We start from the raw sequence: 17,711 nt of genomic DNA, 5'->3' as shown, positions 1-17,711 counted from the left end.
TTAGCAACCGTAACTAGGCGCAGGAGGCGTGTCCAGCTATCAGCGGCGTGTATTGAACTTGTAAAATCCTCAAAGTTTAGTGTGGAGTTACGTATTTTTTCGCATTTCTGAAGCCAAAAACGAGAGAGAAGCGATGTCGGTTAAGTATTAAACAAATGTGGAAGACCTCACTCTGAAGCTGAATCCATTTAAAATCAACAAAAGCTCCTTCCTTTGCTCCAAGGTAAGATGCTAATTAGCTAGCTTAGCGTGTTAGCAAACACACATGGTTGAATTTGAATGATTGTTAATGTGAGAGTTTGGATCAAGCCCACATGTGCTAACAGTATCCTGGCGTGCTTTAAACAAATGGAAAAGCAGGTTAATTTAGTTCTACATTAGATAATGAAAGCTATAGGCAGTGATAACTTTGACTAAAACAACCTTACCCTACTGTGCAGCATTGCTGATCCTGTATATCTTTGTCCTTCACCTGAGTTGCTTGCATTGGCACCAGTTGCCTATTATCCATATCCATATAGCCATGCCTCTAGCTTGGATATAAAATCAACAGCATCTCCTCTGTCCAGAACCAATGTCCCATTACTCTGTATAAAGCACAGAATATATCTCTGGGGATTTTGGGTGAACAATGCTTTTGTATGAAAGCCGATTAGATCATTAAACAATCATCATATACAAACAATTCTTTATTATAGCTCCACCCAGAAAACATTAGGCACCCGTAGGTGTAAGTGGCAATGGGAAGTTAACCCTAACCAATTAAGTGACGTCATGAAGCAAACCAACAGGTTTACTTCTTCATACAAAAGGAACAAAGAAAGCAATGACGGTGAACACTGTAGAGCAATGTTTCCCACATTTAAAAAAAAAATGACAAACAATCGTGACCCAATTCACAACAGACCTGACCTATAAATCGTGAGAAGAATTTGTGCGTAAATGAACGTTCCCGACCATTTTTACTGCCATTTCCGCATCATCTCATATTATCTTGAATATAGGTCAACCAGACATTTTGAAGAGATATATAGTTTGATAAATCATAACTTTGTTTTATGCATGTCTTATTGAAAACATATACACACGTTAAGTACTTTACAAATAAATTAATTTAGGCAGAGTTAACAGAATGTACGCTAGCCTTTCATATGTTGATTCAATGTTATATGTAGGGGTACAATTATCAAATCAATACGAGCATTCAGGGTCCCTCATGTGGCTCAAAGGTGTACTGCAGATATAACAGCCTGTTTCTGGCACTGTACAGCGTGTACTGTTTCCATCCGAACGACAATACAGCTACACCTATGTTGTTTTCTGGCAGAAAAGAGCTGCTCGAGACACAACTCGGTTTGAGCTGCGCCCGCCGCACATCACCATGCGCAGCGCACCACAGTTGGACTTTGCTCAGCGCAGCGAAAAGCTGTCGTGCTGTGGCGCACCCGTTGTCGGGTTGTGTCTGAAAGGGCCTTCAGTGAGTGAGAGAAGGAGAGAGAAATGGAGAGAGCTAAGAGAAAGAACTACTCAAGCAGGAGCAAAAAATTAATGAATGAACGAAAATTGATGAATATTAGTTTAAAGCAGAAGGCCGAATGATTCTGTATTATTTTCTGAGAATTAAAATGAAAACTAAAAGTATTTAAGATTAAAAATGCTTTTGCAATGTACTTGTTATTTTGCTATTTTCAGTCTCTGAAACTCAAATCCTTCTGGGGGAGGACTCCCAGACTCCCAGCTTCGACTTTGAAATCCTCTCTATTTTTTGTATGTGTAGGGGAAAGTTTGTTTTTAAGTTTTAATACCTCTTAATACCTCTCAGCTTTAAATAATCATACTTATTAGCCTCCATTATCTGTGTGCATTTTTTTCAGTATTCATTTGGCTGAATAATGCTGTCTTTGTGTGTGCACGGCTACTGGGAGTGCCTAGTTATTAGAATCAGAACGAACACCTTAATGAGTGTCAACAATGAGGAAACAAATTAAACAATGCTTCATTCAACAGTCAAGGAAACTCCAAATATAAAATGAAGACATTTTAATTGATGAAGCAATACAGATACTTTACAGAAATGAAAACTGTTGTAACATTCATATTTTGCAAAAAAAACAAACAAGATACACAGATTTGAAACACATAACTCAAAGGTACTGTAGCTTGTTGAGTTTTTAGAAACAGTTTGAGGTGGATGAAAAGATTGATACCGCTTCCATATTTGTCAGGTTAATAAGGCTAGCTTGCATTGCCCATTACCTTAGCATAAAGAGTTGAAACAGAGGCAGACAGCTAGCCTGGGGCTGTCCAAAAGTAACTGCCAACCAGAACCTCTAAAGCCCACTAATAAATGTTTATGTTTATAATTAATTATGTTTGCTTAATACGTACACAATTGTACAAATGACAAGTTTTCATTTTACAGGGGTTGTTATTTCTTGGCCAGGAGCAAGTGGTCCGCGAAGAGTCATCCCCCGTACAGTACAGTAAGAGAATAAGCTTCTTTTCCAAAATGTCGAACAATTTGTCGAGCTGTTTATTTTAGGGCTGTCAACGTTAATGCGTTACTATCGCGTTAAGGAATCCATAGTACCATGTCATACTAGCTTGTCGAACAGGAGGTTAAATAACGCTCCAAAGTTACGCTAAATTTTGGCAAGGAAAAACTGTTATGGCCATATTTAAAGGGGTCCCTTGACCTCTGACCTCCAGATGTGTGAATGTAAATGGGTTCTCTGGGTACCCACGAGTCTCCCCTTTACAGACATGCCCACTTTATGATAATCACATGCAGTTTGGGACAAGTCATAGTCAAGTCAGCACACTGACACACTGACAGCTGTTGTTGCCTGTTGGGCTGCAGTTTGCCATGTTATGATTTGAGCATATTTTTTATGCTAAATGCAGTACCTGTGAGGGTTTCTGGACAATATTTGTCATTGTTTTGTGTTGTTAATTGATTTCCAATAATAGATATATACATACATTTGCATAAAGCAGCATATTTGTCCACTCCCATGTTGGTAAGAGTATTAAATACTTGACAAATCTCCCTTTAAGGTACATTTTGAAGAGATGAAAAACGCGCGCTTAATGGACAGTCATGCCAATTATCGAGATTAAATATTTTAATCAATTGACAGCCCTAGTTTATTTATCAGGTCAAAGAAACACACATGCAATATGTTTCCTGCTTATAAAGCATTTGCACAGTCTTAACAAATATATATAACATATTTAAAACCATAGAATTAAATCTGCATCATTTACATTTACATCGGTTTACAGTATTTCTCTTTTCTTATTGTATTGATTTTGATACTTTTTGCTGCAAATTGATTGATTACCATTGTTTTTTTGGCTGGTGAGTAAAGCAAATCTAGAAGCCACTTGTATATTTTACCAGCATTTGGCTGGTGGCTGGTGCTAATTTCCAACCCTGATCACCATGCCCTTTGCACGTACTGCACATGTATGATGGCAGCACATGCTACAAATAACATGGAAACCACCTCATTAAAGTCGTGCTCTACAGTCCCATTAATGGTTTAAAAAGGCCGCCCTTTTCATCTGTCTCTCATGCGTCAAGAGCCATTCAGTACTCTTACATAATCTCAGCCTGAAGACATGTCATTATTTAATACCTTTTCAATTGTGTTTCAATTAATGTCTCACAAGGCTCTTTGGGTTGTATGTCAAATGTCACAACAGCCTATTATATCCAGTCAAGATGGAATGCTTTGGTGATTGAAGTGACGTTGGTTGTGACAGTGTCAATGTTGACCTGGATGCCAAAGCAGATAATTACAGGTATACTATATGTCTCATAGCTAATAGACTGATGAGCTAAAATAAACAGTCAGGACAGAGTTAGAATTGTGGTTACAATAGAGTGAGTTAGTTTTGTTGAGACGTGGGTTCTGTTGGCTAAAGAATTAAAAGTTTGACAGGGGTTTTGGTAAACATTACTCACTCAAGATCTGGCGTATGTACAGACACCTAATATGACAACTTCTTATCCAGTTTTGTGGCATAAAATATCCTGTTTGTGACCATTGGAGCTTCTTAAGCAGCTTGTTTAAACCAGTAAAATTACTTTAAACAGGTGAATTTGTATGCAGCAGGGCGGGTTTAGAGCACAGAAGCACGTTACCATAAAAAATAAGTAACGTCAGTGTTTATAAAAGTAACGTTAGCATAATGTGAAATTGCCAACAACAAAATCTTTTTGTGTGGGCCAGCCTTAAGATAGCTAGAATTTATCTTCTTCACACTTACATTATGTATTAAAGTAAAGCTGTTTTTAACATGATACAATAAACTAATAAATAATGATTTATAATCAGCCTATTGGTTAAGAAAAAACTTTATTGTTCCCCCGAGGAAATTTACAAGCTACCCAGCAGTATATAAAGCAATTTAAATTACCCTGTCGTGATGTACACAATAATGCATCCATAATAATAATAGATATTATTCTGTAATGGGCCATTCTGCATAATAAGTACTTTTGGTACTCTTAAGTATATTTTGATGCCAATATTTTTTGTACTTATACTTAAGTAAAAGATAGTTCTTCTTCCACCACTGTAGTTTACACAGCTGATGTTTTTTTCCAGAACAACTTGCATCACCGTAAGAGACAGATACCTTTCCTAAGACATATTGTTGTTGACTGACATATTGAGAGTCAGTTTAGGAACAAAAGACTATTAGTAGGATCAGTGACATGAAGAGACTAGTTGTCTACAGTTTGTGCTCGGGATGTTCAGGTAGTCTTCCTCTTGCGTAGGCGTCTCGGGTTTCTCACTCCCTTGTGAGCTTTCCTGTTGCTGCTGGATAGAAACAAGAAGAACGGGTATGCCTGCATTACTTGGCAGTAACAGGGCGAGTTTTGGCACACTGTACGGTTCATGGTTTCATACATTTTGTATGTGCTTAGGGCGAGTATCAGGTTGACAGTATAAAGAATAGATAATGAGTGTTTTTGTGAGCTTGCCATTTTTAATATCGTGGCATTTGGGTGTGTGGTAATACATCTGAACAGGTAACCACACAACAACACTGTGGCTATTATAGTTGATAAATAAACTACTTGCAGATCTCAAACTACTTGTGTTCTATGTGGTCACACTCGTCCCTGACCACGGATCAAAATCCGTCCTCATTGCGTTTTGGGTACAGTTACACCTGTACCTTCATGTGGTCAAGCACTCCCCAATTGCAATCCGATCACCCACAATGCATTTTTAATGCCAGGTATAAAGGGGCTCTCTGTGTGTGCATGTATGGTTCCTGTTACACTAGACAACTTAAAAGAAAAGATGACGGTCAATATGTGTAGCGCTCTTACTTTGATCTTTAACGTTGGGTGGCGGTGTGTCTGGCCTCTCCGGTACAGCTTTTGCTGCGAGGCCGCAGGGTTCTACCTGGCACCGCTGCACCGTGCACATCGGCTGTGACCGCTCCGTCCTTTTGCGGCGATTACCGCATTAACGTTATGGTTCCCTTACAGCATTGGGTTTAAATCTGAAATATTGCCAAATAGGCGCGTTTGCTTTTCGCTTCGACGCCAAATCCTCTGCCATCTCTCGGTCTGTCAACTGTCTCTCGTACCGTGTGTGTGAAATATGACACCTGCTATTCTGAGCTGAGTCTCCATACGGAGCAGATGCATTCACCGTCAGTTTATAGCGTCCGTCATCCGACTATCTATTTATAACATGCCGCTGATACGCCAAAATAAACTAAATGGGTTTTAGCTCTCTGCTCCGCCACTAGGTCACTGCGAGATACAGACAACAATGAGTCAGGAACAACAACAAGATCCCCCTCACTCAACTCCTCTTCACCCTGCTCAGGTTCCCCCTGTGCACGGCTCATAGCCCGTGTCACAGTGCAAGCGGTAAACACTTCTGGGAAACACCGAGCGTTCTCATCTGGGTTACCAGTCACAGTGGGTGAAGATGACACTATAGGAGGTGGTGGACGCTCGGCCCACACCCGGCTGCCAGCCAGGCCGTTACCAAGAATGATGTCCACACCTTCGATCGGCAGTGCAGGACGGACTCCCATGGCGACCTTACCCTGCACCAAACCACAGTTAATTTCAACAGAATGCAGAGGAACAGGCACAACGTTCAAACCCATACCCCGCATCAGGACAAAGTCCCCAGTGTCAGAATCATCACAAAATGGCAGAACAGAGCTCAAAATGTACGAGACATATGCTGCGGTATCTCTCAAGATTTTTACCGGCACACTGTTACCTCCCACCAGTGACACACAGCCGTCAGACACAAAGGCAGAGAAATCAGGTTCCTCCAACCTGCATGGCTCTCCAATGTTAACCTGTCGAAAGGGAGAGACAACAGGGACAGGTTCCACAGATACAGCACAAGCACCAGAGTTCAACCGACCCCCGCTATACCCTCTTCCAGCATTAGCTCTGGGACAGTCAGCTTTCCAGTGCCCTCTACCCCTGCAAAAGTTACATACTCTTGAAGAGTCAAAATGCGTCTGACCTCGTGTACAGTGTTCCAACCTACCAAGGCGTGGATGAGGTTTCTCCTCTCGTCTACCCGAGGCACGATACATACCACCTCCGTCTGGGACCCTGAAGTTGCGGTCACCTCTGTGCGTCAGTACGTAGTCATCAGCCAGGGTGGCGGCCTCAGCAGCAGTCTTCACCTTATGCTCACCGATGTAAACAGCGATGTGGCCGGGGATGGAATTTTTAAATTGTTCTAAAACAACCAGATCACATAAAGCATTATAAGTGTCTACCTTTACGGCATTGCACCAACGACTGAAAAAAGTGACCAGATCTCTGGCAAACTCCACATGACTCTGTTTACCAGACTTCTCCCAGGTCCTGAACTTCTGGCGATACGCCTCTGGGACTAACTCGTAGGCCTTTAATACAGCAGATTTAACAGTTAAATAGATTTTACTTTCTGCCACTGTCAGAGCAGAGTAGGCCTCCTGAGCCTTACCTATTAAAACACACTGTAATAATAATGTACGATCAGCATCAGACCACTCTCTGCTCTCAGCTACACGCTCAAACAGTGAGAAAAAGGTGTCTGGGTCTCGCTCACTAAACTGAGGAACTAACCGCAGATTACTGGCAACATCAAATGACGAAGTCGATCTACCAGAGAAGTCAGAGGCACGGCTAGCACCTCCAGCAGGTAAACTCAACCTGTGCTCTATCTCCAGCCTTTTAAGTTCTGCCTCTCTCCTCAGTTTCTCCACTGCCAGCTTCTCCATCTCTGTCTGCAGTAGCAACAGCTCTCTCCTCTGCTCAAAAGTCAGACCTGTATCTCTGCAGCCAGACACATCAACACTGTCCACCTCAGGACCAACAGTATACATTTTACCTCTGAAAATACCCCTATCACTGAGATTTGCTTTAACAATACCTTTAATGTTTTCCTTCATCCTCTTATCACCAACATCTAAATTAAAATGTTCGGCAATACGGATTAACTGTTCACGTGAGCAGCTCTCCAGCAGCTCCTCCGATGGCGCTCTCAGAAACTCCTCTACACTCGCCATAACTCACTTACCTACACGCACAATCCTCTACTGACGCGACAAAAACACACCTGGCACGCTGAGCTCACACAGCCCGCACAGCCGTGACGTCACCGTGCACCGTCCCTCTAACTGCCTGACAGAGAACTAGGTAAACTCCCCCCTAGTCTTCAGGTGCTAGTTGCGGTGGGTATTTATGCACTATCTACCGCAAAGCCCGGCGAAGCAACCGGCAACCGGCGACTCCCCCCGCAGCCTCGGCCGTGCTCCCGAGCTGACAGCAGCTCTAACCGCGTTCACACCACACTAACACCCCCCTACGAACTCCAAAGGGAGTCCGCACTGAAGCCTAACAGGGACAGAAACACCGGTAACTTACAGTGGCTGGACCTGACTGCTGAACTCACTGCCAAACATCACCAGCACATCAAACCTGGCGACACTAAGAAACAACCAGCGGCTTCACTGGAATGAACACAAACAGCACTTACCCTCGTCAACGCTACTCCCAAACATTTAGCTGAGCGCTCATTGACAAAAAACGCTCCTGAAATTGGCAACAGCTGTGTGTCGACGTCACACTACAACCGGTCCTTCTCACTAACTCCGCCCAACAGACCTCTTACTACCTGAGAAACTAGGTCCACCAAAATAGACGAGCCCCCATTTGTTACAACCCGGCTCTTAGGTTGCAACAAAAATGGGAGTGGAGACGAGGTAAATGCAAAAAGTATCAAAGTTTATTTACAAAACACTAAATTCATGAATCAATGTAAAGATCATTATCAGTAATCAGTGGTGTAGGAGTGCATGGATGCGTGTGTGTGAGAGCATATAGAAAAAGAGGAAGAATAGCCGCGCCGCGATGTCCACAGGAATGGAGTGATGTGCGTGCATGGAGAGAGAGCGCGTTCTGAATGGCGAAGAGGGTTTTATAGTCAGCGCTACACCGGGCCCAGGTGTAGCTCATCAACCCATCATGTCCTCATGTCCCCGCCTCAACCAGAGCCTGCAAGAAACAAAAGAGACCAGCGAGCCAACACACACCTAGTGGTGGGGAGGGGTCGTCACAGTACGTAATGTAATCGGTGTGTGCCCGACCACCGCGTAACACCGGTAACACCAACTTCCGCGACAGGCCTAGTTCCTGTTCAATTCCATCAATCTGCTCGTAACCTTTCTCCCTCTTCCTGCTCTTGCCTGCCTGCTATCAGCTCATCAGCTCTCCAGCATACCAACCTTCTCCCACTCGGTGCCAGATCATTATCACAACTATTGTGGTAGTCTCACTCTCCAGACCTGGCAGGTTTAGTGAATGCTGAGAACTATTGCTTGTGTTGATTTTTTTACTGGGGACTAACTGCTTTTCCCATCGGGCCATATGATCATCTGCCCGCCTGCTAAATCTTGTGCAACCTCATCTTGCCGAACGCCACTCACGCTCATCCATCCGTCCAGCCCGGTCTGCCATCCACCATGGCTCCTCTGCTCTCTACCTCCGCCAGCCATCTGCCCTCTCCATTCTACCTCCATTCCATGCCAACCTGCAATAAACCTCCTTATCCTTCACCTACCTCTGTGTCAGTGTCCTGCGATTGTGACCAACTTGCTACACCATAACACTGACTTAGCTACTAAGTTCATTATGTGCTTATTAGCCTTGGAAGTAACAATCAGTTCCTACTGTAGGTTGTACGCTAGTTAGCCAGACATGCTAACGATTGCAACCTACATTAGAGCAGTAAACACACCTATTTCTTCAAATGTTGCTCTTGTGTTTTGGAAAGGCACAACCCTCCCATTTTTTTAAATGCAGAGAATCGCTCTGTTGTGTTGTGTTGTGTTGTGTGTGTGTGTGTGTGTGTGTGTGTGTGTGTGTGTGTGTGTGTCCATGTGTACGTTACCACAAAATTGCCAGAAGGTTTTGCATCTTGTAAGGTATTGGGTCCACGCACACTCGGCGGCGTTTCCACTTTATGACACTTCGAAGAGAGACAACAAAAAGTTGCAAATCTCGTTGGAAATGAGTCCACCTCAGTCATATTACTTTGGACACTAAAAATGGGAGGTGATGATGATAGGAAATGTGAAGCGTATAAACTCGGAAGTTTGCCATCCTTAAAGGAAGCAGACCGCCAAGTTCATGGAGTTGTAATACACAAAGAGAGAAAGGACGAAGCAGGAAACGTAATCTTACACTGCGTTAATGCTGCACCCTTCCATGATCCCCTGGCGCCGGCACTGCGCCACCCCTCCTCTTTTTACAATGGAGTTCACAGCATTGACTCTGGAAAAAGCCGTACAGCAACCATGATGCCCTGCACAAACACGAACACACAGGCAGAATAGTCATATGATATTTGAATTAAACCATTATTTGGCGACTTCCAATACATCAGATAACATCTTGAGTGTTGTCGGCTCGTACAGCTTTTGTGGAGTTTAGTTTGTTGTTTATGTTCCATGGTGTCAGGGCCTCCTGTGTTTTAGATGGACTATATACAAAGGTTATAAGTGATATCAAATACCATGTGACAGCTGGAAACCTTTATTAGAGTCATAAAGATAGACTACACTTGCATTGTTGGACCAATCAGCAAAGCCAAACTTCATGTAAACTACTATTTAAACTAGATTATGAGCATATAAAATGAAGCGTGATTCTACTTGGTTCTGCGTGGGAAACAGTTTTGTAGACGTCCAAGAGGAGCCGCTATATTTTAAGTCTTCAGAGATTTTTTTCACCACTTGGGGGCAGCAAACTAGAAGCACAACATATTATCACCTTATAAAGCTGATATGGCTAACTTGTTAGCTTATTTATACATCCAGCATCCAGCAGACACAGTACATAGTACTGTATATAAGAAGTGGATGTAGTCACCCTGACGTCACACATTGGTTTGTGGAATGCCGTTTTGAAGCCTCGAGTTATCGCCATCTTGGTTTTTGTCCGTCGCCATCTTGGTCTTTTGCAACCAGAAGTGACACGAGAGGGTGGAGCTAAGTACAACCGAACGCTTAATAAGACATTTTTAGGCTACTAAAAAGGTTATAATTAACTCTCGTGACCTGAAAACACACTGTGAAAGGGTTAAAGTTGTAACACAAAAACACGGACAACACCAAGACTGGACAACGCCGTAGTAGCGACCTGTCAACCACATGGTAGCCATGCCCTATAGCATAACCTGCGTTATCGTCATTATTATCTTGCTTGGTTAGCAAGGTGCATCCGTAATTCATGTTAACTGTGAACTTAATTGGGATGTTAATTTTGGCTAGCGAAAAACATGCTGAAAACAAAATGTACAGTACTTACCGGAAAAAATTAACAGCCAACTCTTTAGAGTGTCTTTCAAAGCTGAACAACGCCATGGTAATAAACTGTCAATCACAAGGTAGCCAAGCCCTAAAGCAAACCCTGCTTTATGGTCTATTAAATGAACATCATGCTGTACTGAACGAGACTTGAAACTAGCAATTGAGACCATAAACTGAAGTTTACAATGTTTACTGAGGTAATCAATCAAGTGAGAAGTAGGCTCATTTTCTCATAGACTTATATACGCTGAATACGCAGAATCAGACTTCTTTTTGCAACCAGAGGAGTCTATAACCCCTGCTGGCTATTAGAAAGAAGGCAAATTTAAGGCACTTTAACAAACAACAACAGCTATTTGCTAACTTTGGAGGTAGTGGTAGGTATTACACTGTGTTTATCAGATCTTTTTTGCTAAGAAAAAACCCTCTCGGTGCCATGCCATTGTTCTGACGACCCACTATTCCAAAACCCCAATAATCCAAAAAATGCCCCGACAGCCCGTTATCCCGAACAGAAGCACATGGCTAATTATTATGCAAAGTGGCGTCATTGGACCTTGGCGAAGGCATGACCAGTCCTACTCTGCCTCTGGTTGGCTTACCATGATATTCTTACCCTAAACCTAACTAATCTCACTCCTCATGCCTAAACCTAACCAACCAATGATTCGGCAACGAGACGGGAAGGTCCGATAATGTCATTCTGCACAATAATTAGTCATGTGCTTCTGTGTGTTGCATGGAGATTGTGTATTTTCAGAACAATGGGACTTTGGAACAATGGGCAGTCCACCCCCTCTCACATCGTCATTTGATCCATGTGGAAATATTGATTAGTGCAGCTTTCAACAAATCTTTTAGTCCAGTTAAGATGAAGTTTTATGATGAAAAAAAGAGCTTTAAATCGTCTATTTTACATCCCAAACAAATGGCTGTTGAGCTAATCATGCAGTTGGGTTGAAAAATTGTCTTAAAATTCCTACAAGTGTTGAGTTTTTGTTCATTTTTAGTGGTCAACAATCCTAATATCCTTCCCGCAGATACATCATAGTCATTCTTAACTTGTGCTTTTTTCCAAAACATTTAGCATGCAGTTTGACAAGGCATTCACTGCCACATAAAGACAGCAAGTAGATGAGATCAATCAGGGCAAAAAACATGCAGAAACATAAATATGGGTCATATCCATATCATTCTGCAATCATTTCTGCAAACAATAACTTACCTGCTGCCTGAACGGCCACCCAAAGAAAAGCCAGCGTTAGAATACAAAGCAGCCTCATTTCACCGGAGACGACAAGTTGTGGATCTTTGTGGATTACGGGGATGGGTGTGAAGGTAAAGTGGCTGCGTATTGTTTTGGATACTCAGGGTATTCACTGCCGGGAACAGGAGGAGGGCCTATACGGTTACACAACAGCAGTTTTCTCTACTTTTGACAGCATTGTTTTTCACAGTATATTGTTGTTGTATTGTGTGTGTGTGTGTGTGTGTGTGTGTATGGGGGGGGCATTGAGCAGGTTACATTTCCTTTGCAAGATCCCTGAGAGTGATTCAATTTTATTTTCATACCAGACTGCATTTTTATCCATTAACTAGTGTTAACTGATCTTAATCCTTCGACTGCCAAGCAAACATGCGATTATGATCAAAGTTCATATTTCCACCTAGTGTGATTTACAGCTGTTACCTTAGATGAAAGCTCCTGTGTCAAAGCTTTTCTTTATCTGGTGATAAACTGTGGCAGTAGCTGTGGAGATCAAACCAAGCTTAATTTTGTTTCCTTGATGCTATCTTGTACTTGGAAAGCTTTGAGTCAATTGACTTGATTTGTTTTTTTAGTCATGACTCCTGAAATTCAAGTGTCTTAATATACGATTTCACCCAAAATTCAACCTTACATATTTGGTATTTTTTAGAAACTTTGGGAAATCTCTGTGGGTTTGAACAATGTTTGAATGCAAAATAATTAGTTATTGAGCTGCAATAGTTGATTGTTTTGACCACTTGGGGGCAGCAGAACAAGCTGTACACATCACATCATGTACAACCCGTCTTTTCCTAAACTTGTATTAGCAAAAATTGCTTAAATTTGCGTAAATTTGGAGATGTGTATTTGTCACCTGACAAATATAAGGCTAATATTTGTATGCCTTTTTGCTCTTTTTTGGTCTCCACACACTCTTGAGAAAAATATCTGGCTCTTAAGCTGCTAAATGCTACACTACGTTCATCGGTAGTCACTAACTTTGTCCGTCTACCATTTCAGCTTGTTTGCACAAAAAGGCCTACGAATGCCACGATAATGCGCAAGGCATTTAGCGTGCAATACGAACGCCTATCTTGCTTTTGGCGTGTCATTTGTACGCCAAACGCCTCCGCATAAATATGCTACGCTCAGAGCTATCGATGTAGAATAGAAAGCGAGATTGACCACTTATGGTGGGTGGAAGGGGAGGTGGATGGGTTCAACAAACACAGGACTTTTAACCAGTAGGCCGGGGTTCGAGACCAGTTTTGTTTTGTAAGTTACGCTAGTGACGTTTTTCCGCACTTACTGTTTCCTACGTATTTTACTTAATTTACGCACTTATTTTAAGCCCAACCATGATATTTTCCTAAACCTAACTAAGTGGTTTTGTTGCCTAAAAAAGCAGCGTACAAATGACGCGTGAAAAAGCTAAAATGCGTCCTGCAGACACGCGGAAAGTAAGTGTAATGTTGTGCTATTTATACGCCTTCCTGTGAGAATGGGTTGACCATTTGGTACCAGGCAGATATCGTAAGTCGGTTCATTTTTCTGCTGCTACAAACAAAGTTGATGAGAGCTGAAACCAAAATAAATGTGCTAAAATGGCTTAAAACCTCTATACAGCTAAGGGTTTTAAAGATTTCTTTTCCATTACAACATTAGTGCAGCTTTAATGGATTACTTTACTCTTCTTTTAAAGCTAAATTTAGCATGAAGTGTTTTTATTTTTTATCTTTTGTGTAATATGACCTACAGTACGGGAGCAGCCCACAGTGTCACACTGATTGTGCAAACTTCCACGGCTGATTACATTCATTGCCATTACACCACAACAAAAGATAAGCTTACATTCACTGTTTGATGAACCTTGAGGCTGCAAAGTGTGATCCTGTCAGGAATGAATATAAATAGACTTGTTATAAGGAAGTTGTTAGATTCTTCAAATCATAAAAGCCTCAAATGACGTAAACTCATTGAAAACTTGGAGCCACGAAGTGAACTGTTGGCATGTTTTACACCTGTTCCTCTACAGCACTGTAATCTATGACGGAAACAAGGAAATAGCAGCTAACACTTCAGCATTGTAAACACATTCCTGGGCAGTCCCACTTTCATAGGCTGTTACTATTTTAAGCACCTTTGCTATTTTTAGCTCTTCAAAGTCAAAGGCTTAGGTATAAAAATAGATTGCAAACGCTTATGCAAGAACAGTTCACATGAAAACAACACGTCATATAAGTACGTCATATAAGTCCAAGTCCATTGGAGTTTGTACATGTTTTATTTCCTATTCACTCTGATTGAGTCTGTAGCAGGAATAGAATATAAATGCCTCCAGGTTAATGGAAGCTTTGGAAATATATTTAAATGCTTCATTTATTTTGGGGGTTGATTTTCATAAGGATTTGATTATTTAAAATAATTTTCTTCGGTATAACTGCGAAATGTTATGAAAAATACACCGAGTTTCGTGCACACAAAGCTATAACTACTGTAGGGCTATATATAAAGAGTAGGACTACTGTAGATCTTAACCCAACATGTGGTAAAACAATCTCAAAGAGTTAATACTCATGGACCATTGTTGGATATTTAAGCATCAACCACACTTTTTGACATATAGTAAAGGAATCCATCGATTTGTAACATAGTTGGTCTTTTAAGAGGTCAATCTATGTGAGACAGTATTGTACTGCATGTATATGTATACATATCGAGATGTATTTACCTTGTTCTTAATGTTTGGTAAGAAGATTTGACTGTAACATTTTTTATTAATGTAAAATTGACAGGAAGTTAACATGGACCCAAGCTGTTGCGTGGCAATGCAATTCCATCAAAGCGGTCTATAAGCACACATGGTAAAACAAACAAGTGTGAGCAATACAATAGAAGTCTCAGAGTGAACTCAGATGAAAGGGAGAGATATTTTTTTAAAAGGCTGAAGTCCACATCAACGTCATTAAAGTTACTCACCTGTCTATGAAGCAAACTATCAAAGCCTGTGTTCCTGCTGTAAAACCATTATGTGCAATTACATTTGGTATGTCAATAATGTAAAGGCACCTGCCCTGTGATGACACGCAATGCGTGCTAATTGTTCCTGAGTACAGAGCTTAACAGCTCCTCCTCAATTAACATCAGGGCTCAACCATCAACCCAAGAAGTTGTAAATGTTTACACATTATTTTATTTTTTTTAATCCACCATACAAGCACATTAATACTGAAACAATAAAGGATTTGAGACTAATAATACAAGTGCTGCATTATTTAAGTTTATAATGAGCTTTTGAGGTATAAACAGTGTTAACCATCAAATGTGCAGCTAAGCAAATTACCACAAACTAGTAGCCACACTCTTGGAGCCTTCAGGACCCCCAATGCAGTTGCCCACTTTGCCCCGATCGTAATCCAGCCTTGTTAAGCATTCAAGGAGTTGCATGGCAAAAGTACTACATTTGGGCCTAATTTGCTTGAAAAGTTGACGATTTTTAGACATTTAAGTTACAGATTTTACTTCAATGCATTTCTAATTCTACATATGGTTAGAGCCAGCTTCCCAGTAAAAATAATAATAATACTTTTCAAGATACTCAAAGATGACGAGTTAAAAAAAAGTTTCTAGATAACTAGAAATTCAGTAAATGTTTAAAAATGACATAGAGTTCTTTAAATGCAAAATGTACTGGTTATGGTTTGGTTAGGTTTAAACCAAAGGGCAACCTCCGGGTCTGAAAAGTGAAGCCAATGTGAAAGTGCCTTAAACCTGCATTCTTTCTAATATCCAGCAGGGGGCGACTCCTCTGGTTGCAAAAAGAAGTCTGATTGTATAGAAGTCACTGAGAAAATGACCCTACTTCTTACTTGATTTATTATTTCAGTAAACATTTTCCTAATGAGTTAAGGCTGGTTTCATACACTGTTCGTAGCTATACCTACGAAAAGCAATGCACTGTGATTTGTGTATATCCCACAAAATCAATTTGGTTGTAATCCATGTGTCCCAATCCTCTCTAATGAGTGATTCAAGGGACTTTTTTCTCAGCAAAAGGCCTCTGTTTGTCTTTCTGAACTCTTACGCAGGCGTCGCTATCTAAACAACATGCTCCACTTCCTTACTTTTTAAACAAACTTATCACTTCTCATACCGTCACAGGTGGAAAGGAAACTTTGACAGTCCTTCACTCCATTGTGTTTCACACAAGAGTTGTTATTAAAGTCATGTTAAGGTGATTTGATTCTCAGATACCATTGTGTGTCTCTCTTCTGTCTTGGAAAGAAAATACACATAGTAGTACACACACACACACACACACACACACACACGCATGCACACACACACACACACCCACACACACACACACACACACACACGCATGCACACACACAATGATGAAATTCCTTTTTCGTTGCTGCAAGGGAGGCGGTTACTGAATGACTTGTAAGGGGAAGTAAAGAGATCAAATGCTTCTCTTGCTGAGAGCTCAACTTTATGGCTGCAACACACTTTTGAATGACGTTTTGTGACAGTCATCATTAACCAAAGTGAAGAGCAGCAATATTTTCTCACAATTTACAACATATTCCAATCCTGACCAATGTATTCAGTCCTTAGAAAACATGAAATACAAACTTTTAAAGGTGCTATTGATAACATTGATAACATTCAGCCACTAGATGTCGCATTCTCCCTCCCCCGTTTCCATCGCATTTACTTCACAACAAGTCGTTGCCAGACACTTCCTGTCAATCTCAGCCATTTTTCCTTTTTTTCCACACGAACTGACGACCTAGCGACACCACGTGATACCAACGTCGTTTTACTATTGGCTCACAAACCAAACGTCAGATATCTTCCACAGAGATAAACAAAACATTAGTTTTGGACCCGCCAACATTTTTTAAATGATTCCTTCACAATCATAATAATTTTTTTTCAGTAAAAGTCATACTTTTATTGAGCACCTTTCTAAAGGCTCTGTGGATGTATTATTTTTAAAAAAGATATTTGTTATCAATAAGACCTTTAAACCTGCATTAGTTGACTTTGGCCATTAAAACACGTTAGCTAACAGTTTATTGCTACCACTTCCAGCAAACATGGAGCAAACAGAAGCATTAGTCCAATATTTACTGTCCTTTAATCTCTTGTTACTGTAAAAAAGTTGTCTTATTACATACTTTTTTGGGAGTGTTTTTAAGAATCAGTAATTTCACTTGTACTTCAGTATTTTATCTTGTGTTTGTGGTGTGAAGCTGCTCGAGTTTATTTCGTCTTTACATCTGCCTTGGTGGTGCTTTATTCTGCTGTTAATGTAGCATCCTTTTTAATTTATGTAGTTTAATAACGCTTATTGCACTTGTATTTATTATTTATGGTAATTTTTGTTTAATTGTGTGAGTTTTGTCTTAATTTTTTTGGTTAATTCTAGTGAAGTTACACTGAGGAAGAAGGTTGTATATTTATAACTTGTATGCACGGGCTGTAAATGTACATTTTATAATAGACACTTCTAGTCCCACGTGGAGGTTATAGAGCCAGCGGGGGTAGATTACCTTTCTCCGTTTCCTGGCTCCTTTCCACATTCTTAACAATC

This window comes from Sebastes fasciatus, chromosome 21 (genome assembly GCF_043250625.1).
Source record: "Sebastes fasciatus isolate fSebFas1 chromosome 21, fSebFas1.pri, whole genome shotgun sequence".
In the NCBI taxonomy this organism is placed as follows: Eukaryota; Metazoa; Chordata; class Actinopteri; order Perciformes; family Sebastidae; genus Sebastes; species Sebastes fasciatus.
Note: the sequence above shows the minus strand (reverse complement) of the source record.